This window comes from Mustela nivalis (genome assembly GCF_964662115.1).
Source record: "Mustela nivalis genome assembly, chromosome: 9".
In the NCBI taxonomy this organism is placed as follows: domain Eukaryota; kingdom Metazoa; phylum Chordata; class Mammalia; order Carnivora; family Mustelidae; genus Mustela; species Mustela nivalis.
Genome location: NC_139028.1, coordinates 47117329 through 47128069, shown reverse-complemented (window position 1 = coordinate 47128069; position 10741 = coordinate 47117329). Strand labels below are relative to the sequence as shown.

The following is a 10741-nucleotide window of genomic DNA, read 5'->3' as shown; positions in this document are numbered from 1 at the left end:
ACAGACCGTTGTCAGGATGGTCACTGGTTTCACCACTGGCCTATGAATGGGTAAAAAACTTAGAGTCAGTTAAGGTCAGCTGAGACTACACAAAAGAACAGCTTTGAAATGGATAGTCCTTCCTTTCTGATCACAGCTGCACATGTCCTTTGGCATTTTAGTGTGATGTTTGCTTTTGGTGATTTACAACTAGAACCGTAGGTCAACTAACCCAATACAAAATTGTAGAAGCTAGATGTACAATCTCATATCCTAAATATGCCCATCTTCATATTTTGTGTTTCTTCTCAAATAGCCCACTTTTCCCAATGCCAAGGCATCCTCAGTAGCCTTAATTAATTTCTTACCTTTCTTAAATGTATATCATATGTAACATGATCATTTCTGCACATCACAATTTGTTTTATAAATATAGCCCAGCCCATCCTATGTCTTCACTCTCATTCAGCTTTCCTGAGGTGTAATTGAGCAAAAAAAATGTAAGATATTTAAAACATATGATGCAATAATTTGACATATATTTATGTTGTAAAAGGATTCTGTGAAGGTAATTAACAGATCCAGCACTTCACATACTTATTTTCTTTCATTTTGGGGAGAAAATTTAAGTTCTACTTTGCTACCAAATTTCAATTATTCAATACAATGTTACCAACTATAATCACCACGTGAGACATTAGATCCTCAGACCCTTTACATCTTATAATGGAAAGTTTGTATCCTTTTACCAACCTTTCTCTATTTTCTCCATCCCCAGACCCTAGAAACCCCTTTCGTACTCTGAGTTTTATGTGGGGGTTCTGCATATAAGTGAAACCATGTGTTATTTGTCTTTCCCTGTCCAGCTTATTTCACTTAGCATCATACCCTCCAGTTTCATCCATGTTGGTGTAAATGACAGGATGTCCTTCCTTTTGATGGTTAAATAATGTTCTTTTGTGTGTACATATATCTCTGTCTCTATCTATCTATCCATCTGTCAATCATCTATCACATTTTATCCATTCATCTGTTAATGGACACTTAGGTTATTTCTATATGTTGGTTATTGTGAATAATGATGCAATTAACTTGAAAATACAGGTACCTCTTTAAGGTAATGATTTTGTTTCCTCTGGATATACATCTATGAGTGGTATTGCTGGGTCATATGGCAATTCTATTTTAAATTTATTTTTTTTAATTATTTATTCATTTGACAGATATAGATTACAAGTAGGCAGAAAGGCAGGCAGAGAGAGAGGAAAGGAAGCAGGCTCCCTGATGGGCAGAGAGACCGATACAGGGCTAAATCCTGGGACCCTGGGATCATAACCTGAGCCAAAAATAGAGGCTTAACCCACTGAGCCACCCAGGTGCCCCTCTATTTTTAATTTCTTGAGGAACCTCCATACTGTTTTCAGGAGTGGCTGCACCAGTTTGCATTCCCACCAACAGCGCATAAGGGTTCCCTTTTCTCCACAACCTCACCAATACTTGTTATCTCTGTCTTTTTGAACACTGAACAGGTGTGAGGTGAATCTCACTGCAGTTTGATTTGCATTTCCCTGGTGATTAGTGATGTTGAATACCTTTTTATGTACCTCTTAGACATTTGTATGTCTTCCTTTGAAAATTGTCTATTCAAGTTAGTGCTCATTTTTTAATGAGTTGTTTGGTTTTTTGTTATTGAGTTGTACAGATTGCTTGTATATTTGGATATTAATCCCTTATCAGATATGTGGTTTGTAAATTTTTTCTCTCATTCCATAGGTCACCTTTTCATTTTGTTTATTGTTTTCCTTCCATGTGAAGAAGCTTTTTAGTTTGACATGGTCCTGCTTATTTATTTTTCCTTTCATTTCCTTTGCGTTTCGGTGTCAAATCAAAAAAAAAAAAAATCATTGCCAAGACTGATGTCAAGTTTACCCACTATATTTTCTTTTAGGTTTTACAATTTTAGGTCTTACATTTGAATCTTCAATACATATTGAGTTAATTTTTGTGTATGTTCACCCTCAGTCTTGACCCATAACCTTGTCATTCCTTCCTCAATATGGGGTTCAAACCTATGCTATCTTATCTTTCTGCATTCCTCACCCATGTTTATGCTTTTCTTTTCATTCCTGCTCTAGTATTCTTATAATCCTTAGAAATAGTCTATGGAAAGGGTGCCTGCATGGCTCAGTTGGTTAATCATCTGACTCTTGATTTCAGCTCAGGTCATGGGATTGAGACTTGCATCAAGTCCCATGTTGGATGTGGAACCTGCTTAAGATTCTCTCTCCCTCTGGCTCTGTGTACATTCCAGGGGTGGAGGGGAAGAGTCTATAAAAAAATATTCTCTGGTCTATATCCAGGAGAGAATAGCAATTTTTCAACTTTGTCTGATTATGCGAAGCCCTACTACCCCACTTATCTCTACTCCAGACCTAGCACATTCAAAGACAATGATTTTATCAAATTAATAATTCTAATAAAATACCCATTTGGAACACTAAACCTTCCTTACTGAAGATATCTAATGAGACTAACAAGAAAGTGAAATGATGTGCTAATTTAGCCATAATATGCTAATTAAGAAAAGAAATTTTTAAGCACTGAGAAAACCTCCATTCAGACAATGCTCATTTCAACAAGAATCAGAATATAGAAGAAGCTCTGCTAAAATGTTTACCACAGTATTCTTTTCACTGAAGTGTCAGGTTACAAAATTAAAACACTCTTTCCCAAGTAATTCCATTAAGCAAAAATCACTGTGTGTGGTTTTGAGATTATTATATAATTATCTCTATGCGTTTAACATTCATTATCATGGGAAGATGAATCTGTGCAATCAACATTTGTTTAGACACGATGTTTTGTCAGTACTGGGGTAGCAAATGTCACTAAGCTAAATAAAAGCATTTCTTACATATGCTTGTGCAACAGGAAAGACACTTGGGAAGTTAATTCTGTCCTGTTGCTGATTTCGAATGTCAGCTCTGACAGCCACAATAACAATTGGTTCAGGTAGTGTTGACAGCTGGTAAGGATGGGCTAATGCAAGCAATGCCTTGTAGATTTAGAATCTTACCACTGTAGTCCTTGAGCTGAGGAAGTCAGGTGACTGACATGTAATTCAGTAAGTGCTAAAATGAGTTATGGATCACTTTTGTAAAATTGATTCAGATTTTTGGATGACACCAAATAGCAAAAGATAATCCTCTCATGTCATCTAGACACTTTGATAAGGCTCCTCAATGGAATATCTCAAACCACAAGTTAAGGGCAAAACAACTGATAAAATGTGTTCAAAGACTGTCACCACAAACTGTTTACATGGAAAACTGGCACCGGAGTTCAGGCTATAGGCTGGAACATGGGTCAGCAAAAGTTTTCTATAAAGGGTAAGACACTAAATATAAAGGGTCATACAATTTCTGTTACAACTACTCAGTTATACAGTTATAGCATGAAAATAGCTATAGATAATACATAAACAAATATTGGGTGAGTTCCAATAAAACTTTATAAAAACAGATATGGAACAAATTTGACCTATAGTCATAGTTTGTTGACTTCTATACTAGATTATAACCTCCCCAAAAGCTGATGGTTGGTATTAGAAACATGGTATTTCTACTAGCCCAGGTGTATATGCATGAGAGTTCCTTCCAGTCATCTTTAAAAGGCTCTTAGGTCCTGAGTCTATCTAAATTTAGACTGAAATCACACAAGTTTACTATCAATCTTGATGAAGGTAGGGGAGTAGAGCAGAAACTAAGTGTCTCGTGTAGAATTCATTACATATATCTATCAGTTCTCCTTCCAGTTAATAAGAGGAAATCCAATCAACTAATACTCTGATTCAAATATTCCATCCACAGCAGTACTCTGTTTAAAGGTTTGTATTTTTGTGAAGTGGAAAAACCACTGAAGAAGAAATGAAGAGTCCTAATGCTGATCCAATCTCAGTGACAAATAAGTATACAGTCTTGGGTACTTTGTATTATACCTTCAGACTGCACTTTCTTTTGTGGCACTGAATTTGATCATTTCAAATGTCTCTTCTAGGTCAACATTCTATCATATATGCAAGTCGATTTCTTTTTTCCTTTTTTTTTTAATATTCGATACCTTCTTTTTTTTTTTTAAAGATTTTTTATTTATTCATTTGACAGACACAGGTCACAAGTATGCAGAGAAGCAGGCAGAGAGAGAGGGAGAAGCAGGCTCCCCACTGAGCAGAGAGTCTGACGCGGGGCTAGATCCCAGGACCCTGGGATCATGACCTGAGCTGAAGGGAAAGGCTTTAACCCACTGTGCCATCCAGGCACCCCACAAGTCGATTTCACTTTTAATAGTTACGTTCTATAAAATTGCTATGAACAATAAATTAGCAAATGCTGAACCAGTGCTCCAAAGGGAAAAACAGGGTTAGGTTCCTGTAAGCCTCTAGTCACATTTTTGTCAATCTATCAATACGTAACCTGGTTTTATGTGTGTTTCTGTTTAAGGACACCATATTTAATAGATAGTATTGATTCAATAGCATGGAATTCACAGCCGAGAGCACTAAAATTCATGTTTGAACAAAGCACTTCTGATATACGTTTTCTCCTTACGGCACTCCACAGCCTTCTTGCCCTTAGGAGCATTAGACGGCACTTCGACATTGTGCTTGGGAGCCATTTTAACAGTGAAATCAACAACAGAAAGCACAAAATGGGAGAAATGTAGCACTAATTGGATTGTGAAAAGCATATTTGTTGACAGTACGAAAGCTAGAACAAGAAGGCAGAGCATCACCTAATTTCACTTTCAGCTGGTACCATGCATCCTGGGCAACTCAGATTTTTTTGCCACTCAATGCATATCTGTGAATGACCCAAAAGTGCTGCAAGCCCAATAATGCTATTTTATTTTCTTACACTTTTCATAAGACATCACATACTGTCCCTTCTAAGAACTCTTCCATATCTAACTACTCTGAGTCCCAAGCCAAATGCCTTGAGCTTTCACTTCACTGCTTAGCTATCCATGTTAATTCCTCATTACCAGTAGAATAAAATCCTAAAATCACAACTTCTTAGCTCACTATATAACACCCTTCATAATTTAAATCTAACTCCACTCTTGCCAACACTTCTCTTATGTTTTACGTATTAACCACTCTCACATCCTTATATATCCACCCTTGTCGTTGTAGGAGCCTGTGCTTTGCAGTTACTATCGTTGTTTGCTATGTTCATAGTTTGAAGACTACCAACCAACTCTGGTAATTTGTCCTTGAGTATGTTAGAAAAAAAAAAAAAGATATTGCTTACAATATTCAGATTACCTGTCTACATGAAACTTGAGGCACTGAACTGCCATTTCCTTAAGTACAAGGAAAATCTCTTACGGATATTTTATGTTCTAACACCTCAGAATGAGGTCAGAGGATAAGAAGTTCTCAACAAAGTTGCATAGTATGTACAGAAGCAGTATGCACTTACTACTCATTGAAAGTATTTATTCACTGCTTTCCAGTATTGGTGTTGAGGAGACACAATCTGAAATCTGACACAAGCTATATAATGTCTCTCCGAGAGAAGGCAAAAGGGTTATATGCTCACATACCCAGAATGATTTACATGTCTCTCAGATTCAGTCAACTAATTTCTGACTTGGAGTTATTTTAGATATTTCTTCCTATTCCATGATTACATCCTCAGACTTCCCTTGTGAAAGTTTGTCTCAATTCTTATTGAACTGAGAGATCCTTCTATCTTTTAGAAAAGAACATAATCTCCTGTGGACATTTACAATAAGCCCAGTCTATTATGTGGCTGCAGGCTACAGAAAGCCCCAACTACATTGACTTAAAAAATATGGGTTTGTTTTTCTCATAAAATGAAAGTCTGGAAGTAAGTGGCTCCTGGCATTGGCTCAATACTTCAGTGTTAGGGTAAATGTGTCTGTGATTCTCTTGGCCTTTCTATCACGATTTGTAAGTGGCTTTTAGAGATGAAGCCACCATGCCGGCATTCAAGGCAAGAACGGAAGGAAGGGGGTCCAGCATCGGAGCTGGGAAGATCAAGCTTTCTTGGTAAGTCTTGGTGTAATCCCATCCGCATCTCATTGGCGTTGCTTGTATCTCATAGCTATCCTGCACACCGCCTGCCACAAAAACCAGGACAAAAAGGATTTTTAGTTCAGCCCATTCATTACCATCTCAAACAGGTTGTATTTTTCTGTGGGTAAGGTAGAGGAAAAAGGAACAGATATTGCAAGCACTCCCATGGTTAGCCACACCAAAGAAACAGCCTAGGGCAGGTTTCATAAACCCAAAAGGAGTTAGAGAATAATCCAAAAATATGGGCCTCTCTCAGCACATTTTTAATAAATGCACACATTCATTTCTCTGATTCTAAGGTCCTCATTAAAAACACAAAATATAAGATATCTTTTTGCATTTGTATCCATAAAAATAAAAATGTACCTAATTTCAATTCTCCTAAGGATTGTTTGTTTTAACTTCTGTGCCTCTAGGACATGAGTTCTCAAGCCCTGTGTTTTAAAACTCACAAGTTGCCCAGAAAAACATAACTTATCTCACAAATACCATCACTTCAGATGAGAATAGGTGTGAAAGATGGACAAAGAGAGTGATGCATAAGGGATGTATCCTAGAGGTGCGAGAGGAAACTAGAGGAACCCCTGTGTGGCCTGTTCCCCATGCAGACACCAGAAGCAACAGCCCTTTTAGGTTAATAGATAGCTGAACACTGACCAACAGGTGGACCGCTCTTGTCAATACAAGTAAGGTGGCAACCAGCACCTGAAGTGTGGTACTGAAGAGTAGGAGGCTGCCACTAGATTCACAGGGAAAGACCCTGGTCATTTTTAAGGAATAGCAAACCAGCTTGGCGGAGGCGGGGTGGAGCCAGGGTTTGTCCGGCAGAGTTTGGCGGCAGAAGTTAGCATTTAAATGTTTTCTGTCTTGCTTAGATGCCCTTTTGGCTAGAAGAGCAGGCTTCTGATGAGGCTGTTTGTGTCTGTGCTCCCTAGGTGTTTCTGGGTACTGGATTCTTCAGCTCTAAGCCTAAAATAAAGGAGATTTTAAAAGAGAGAGAGAGAACACACCACCATGTGTGTGCTTGGCTTCCCATATTCTTAAGGAGTCTGCCTTCTTTTAAAGGTACTACCTTCAGTAACTAAAACATACTACAATTTAGAGTCTTCTCACATTTATTTTACCCAATATCCAGAGATTTTAGTCCTGCTTAGTGAGAGGAATAGAGAAAAGGGCATCTACTTTATCTTCCTAGAAGGTGAAGTTCCCTGCGTTAAATTATCAAGCAAAACAAAACTCCCAAAGATAGCTTCCACGGCCAAAAGAGCAGATCTGGAGATACCATGCATCTCCCTCCTCGGCTTCGTTCAGTGTGGGCATCTGCTCTTTATGAAAGCAACAGCGACCCTAAAACATGGCTTACAGATTGGAGTTCTTAAAGCACTTTTCTTCCACCGATTTCATGAGTTGTAAAAAATCGTTCCATTTTTTCATGTGCGTGATTATTTATTATGGAAATCCAAATGTTCATACATACTACAGTGAAAGTCTCACTTGTGGTAGGTAGTCAATAAATCTTTAGTAAATATTTACATGAATTAATGCATTAATGGACCAGAACTAGTATATATGAACCTACAAATAGATCACGACACTTTCTGAAAAATACTGAAGCCACTAATTTTTCCCAAGTCACGATGGAAAAGGATGCTGCTGACTAGCCATCCTCTCTCCCTGCTACCACCAAAATGATCTCAAAAATTAGGGACGTGGGGACTCTCCTTTGCAAAACATGCTCTAGGCACCATGCCTTAATAGACTAGCAATAGAAAACATTAGTGAGAAATCCCAGCGGAAAGATCACAAATTGGGAAAAACTTGGATCACAGCAGAAAAGACAACGTGCATTAATGATAAATTCAGGTAGAGGCAGTCAGTAAGGCAAAGCAGAACTAGTCATTCTAGGACCTTCACTATGTTTCTTCAGCACTGTGCTTTTTAAATGTCAAATACAAGGTTACGACGACAGTTGTCAGCAGAGAGGAATTACAGAGCTGCAAAACCACTCACTCAATCTCAATGATTTAGCCCTCTTCCCTCAGGGAAACGTCTAAGTAAACAACACACAGATAACATTTACCTGACATTTTCTCTTTCTTCACCTTGATTGGTAATTCAGCAGTAATTCGTGTTCCCTTGGGCACACCTCTTGGGATCCACGTAATTCTCAGAAATCTCGAGAAAAGCAAAGAGAAAATGGACAACTTCCCTCCTGCTTCCAGTCTTCATTCAGACTGATCGCTAAATGACCTCCCTCTTACCTTGGAAGAAAGACTAAACACGTCAGGAGAGCAAAGGCAACCACTAGCAGACCATGGCATCTCAGAATCCATGAGAGCCAGCTGACAGACTAACATAATTACCTTAAGTCACTATTGCCAATTCTGTCTGATGGGAACAAGTGGCCTGGGTCTTATCCAAACAGGAAATCACTGCATCACCGCTTATTCTTTGGAGCTCACGACATGTGAGACTCTCTAAGCACCCACGTTGATTATTCCCATAAGAAGGGCAACTTGGTTGCTGGACAAAGTGTTCCAGAGAAGCTCTGACAGCAGCCACTTGACTCGGGATGAAAACACAGTAGTACGTGATCCCGCCAGCCCCAGGTCTTCAAACCAGGCCTATCTACTCACAGAACTCAGCACGCCGAGTCCGCTTCTCAAGGAGAATCGTGAACTGTGGACCTTCATTACTGACCTTGTTCTGACTCAACTTCATTTCATTTCCTACCCGACCCAGTCTACAAAGCTCATGATTGCTTTGTCTCCCGTTCCTGACACCTTTTCATTTACTGATTAATGGCTGACATTGACTTCCTTGCTTTGACCCCTTTTCTCTATAGGAACTCCAAACCTAATCTTTTTCTAGTTCTTTGTGCAACAGACGTTTTTGCCAAAAAAAAAAAAAAATACCTACAAGCATAAGTTCTAACATTCCTGACAAGTGTCAATGCTCCAACCAGAATCTCTGGCCTCTCTAGGAGGAGTCAAAATATAATTTATAAAAATAATTATCTGAAAAAAGAAGTATTTCCACTATTATTTATATAAATGCTCTTCTGATTTTTTTCATTGTTCAGGTTTTTTAAAAATACCAGAAAAACACGTGCCTGGATGGCTCAGTCAGTGAATCATCAGATTCTTGATTTTGGCTCAGGTCACGATCTTGGGGTCAGATGACTGAGCTCCATGCCAGACCTGTGCTGGACACAGAGCCTGGTTTAAGATTCTCTCTCTCCCTCTGCCATCTCCCTTAATAGTGTGCTCTCTCTTTCTCCAAAACAAAACAAAAAACACCCCAAAACCTGAAAAAACAAAGTTAGTCGACATCCCCAAATTTTAAAATTTTGACATTTTATTATCTATTTGATTTTATTTAAATTCAACTAATTAACATATAGTGCAGTATTAGTTTCAGAGGTAGAGTTCAGCGATTCATCAACTGCATATAACACCGAGTGCTCAGTACAACATGTATCCTCCCTATCCCCCCACCCATCCCCCCAACAACCCTCAGTTACTTTAAAAAAAAAAAAAAAAAGATTTTATTTATTTATTTGTCAGAGAGAAAGAGTACCAGCAGGGGAAGTGGCAGGCAGAGGGAGAGGCAGGCTCCCCGTTGAGCAAGGATCCTGACATGGGACTCTATCTCAGGACCCTAGGATCATGACCAAAGCTGAAGGCAGACGCTTAACCAAATGAGCCACCCAGGCGTCCCCCTCAGTTTGTTTCTTATGGTGAAGAGTCTGTTAAGGTTTGTCTCCTTCTCTGATTTCTTCTACCTTTTATTATTTTTAATTCCAATTAAAACAGTGGAAGAATATAAAAATTTTAAATCCTATTTCTCTACTCACTTCCATTCTACTCTCTTTCTCCCCAAAGGAAACTGCTTTTATTCATTTGGTATGAAATCTTCTACATGTGTATCTGCATATCCATGAGTAACGTGTTGCATTACCTTGCATGTTTTTAATAAGATAATACTATGATGCTGCATGTTTTATTTAAAAATGTGATGTTTTCACTCAACATTGTATTTGACATCTATCCTTCAATCTACTTATCTACCTATGTATTATTTTTTTGATGTATCTATCATTCAGTCATTTTAAAGCAATGAATAATATGCTACTATATAAACAAATAATGTGTTACACATTTAATTCCCTCTTGAGGGACATTTAAGGTGTTTTCAAAATTTGCTCTTACAAACAATGCTTCAATAGGCATTATAGTACTCTTCTATAGTTATGGTCCATATGTGCTGATTTTTCTATGGTAGTATTTATAGAACTGTTGAACCCGTTAGAGTATTATCAAGTCAATTTCCTATATCAGGACTATCATTCTAAACAATGGTAAAATAGACTAAGACAGAGTGAAATAGATTAAAGTAGAATAGAATAAAATACTATAATGTTATAGATGGTCCACACAGATGATCATCAAGTCCTCCTGGCCTAGTACATTCCTCTCCCCATGTAGAGATGATATCTATTTCCTTTCCCCTTAACATGGTTTGGCTTTATGACTTGTTTTAGCCAATAAAATGGGTTGAAGTGGTGTTGTTTTTTTTTCCAAGTTCTGAAGGCTGGCTTTGAAGAGCTCTGGCATATTCTTCTTTTGCTCTGAGAGACCTGAGCTACCATGTGAGGAAACC

At 38.2% G+C, this 10741-nt stretch overlaps 1 long non-coding RNA gene across 1 annotated transcript; it reads right to left on the bottom strand.

Annotated features, from left to right (window-relative positions):
• Nucleotides 1-5460: 5460 nt before the first annotated feature.
• LOC309840434 lies at nucleotides 5461-8426 on the bottom strand. Its single transcript, XR_014298598.1, has 3 exons — nucleotides 8341-8426; nucleotides 8160-8254; nucleotides 5461-6123 (listed from the first exon to the last, which is right to left on the bottom strand). It is a non-coding gene; the product is annotated as an uncharacterized lncRNA (long non-coding RNA).
• Nucleotides 8427-10741: the final 2315 nt, after the last annotated feature.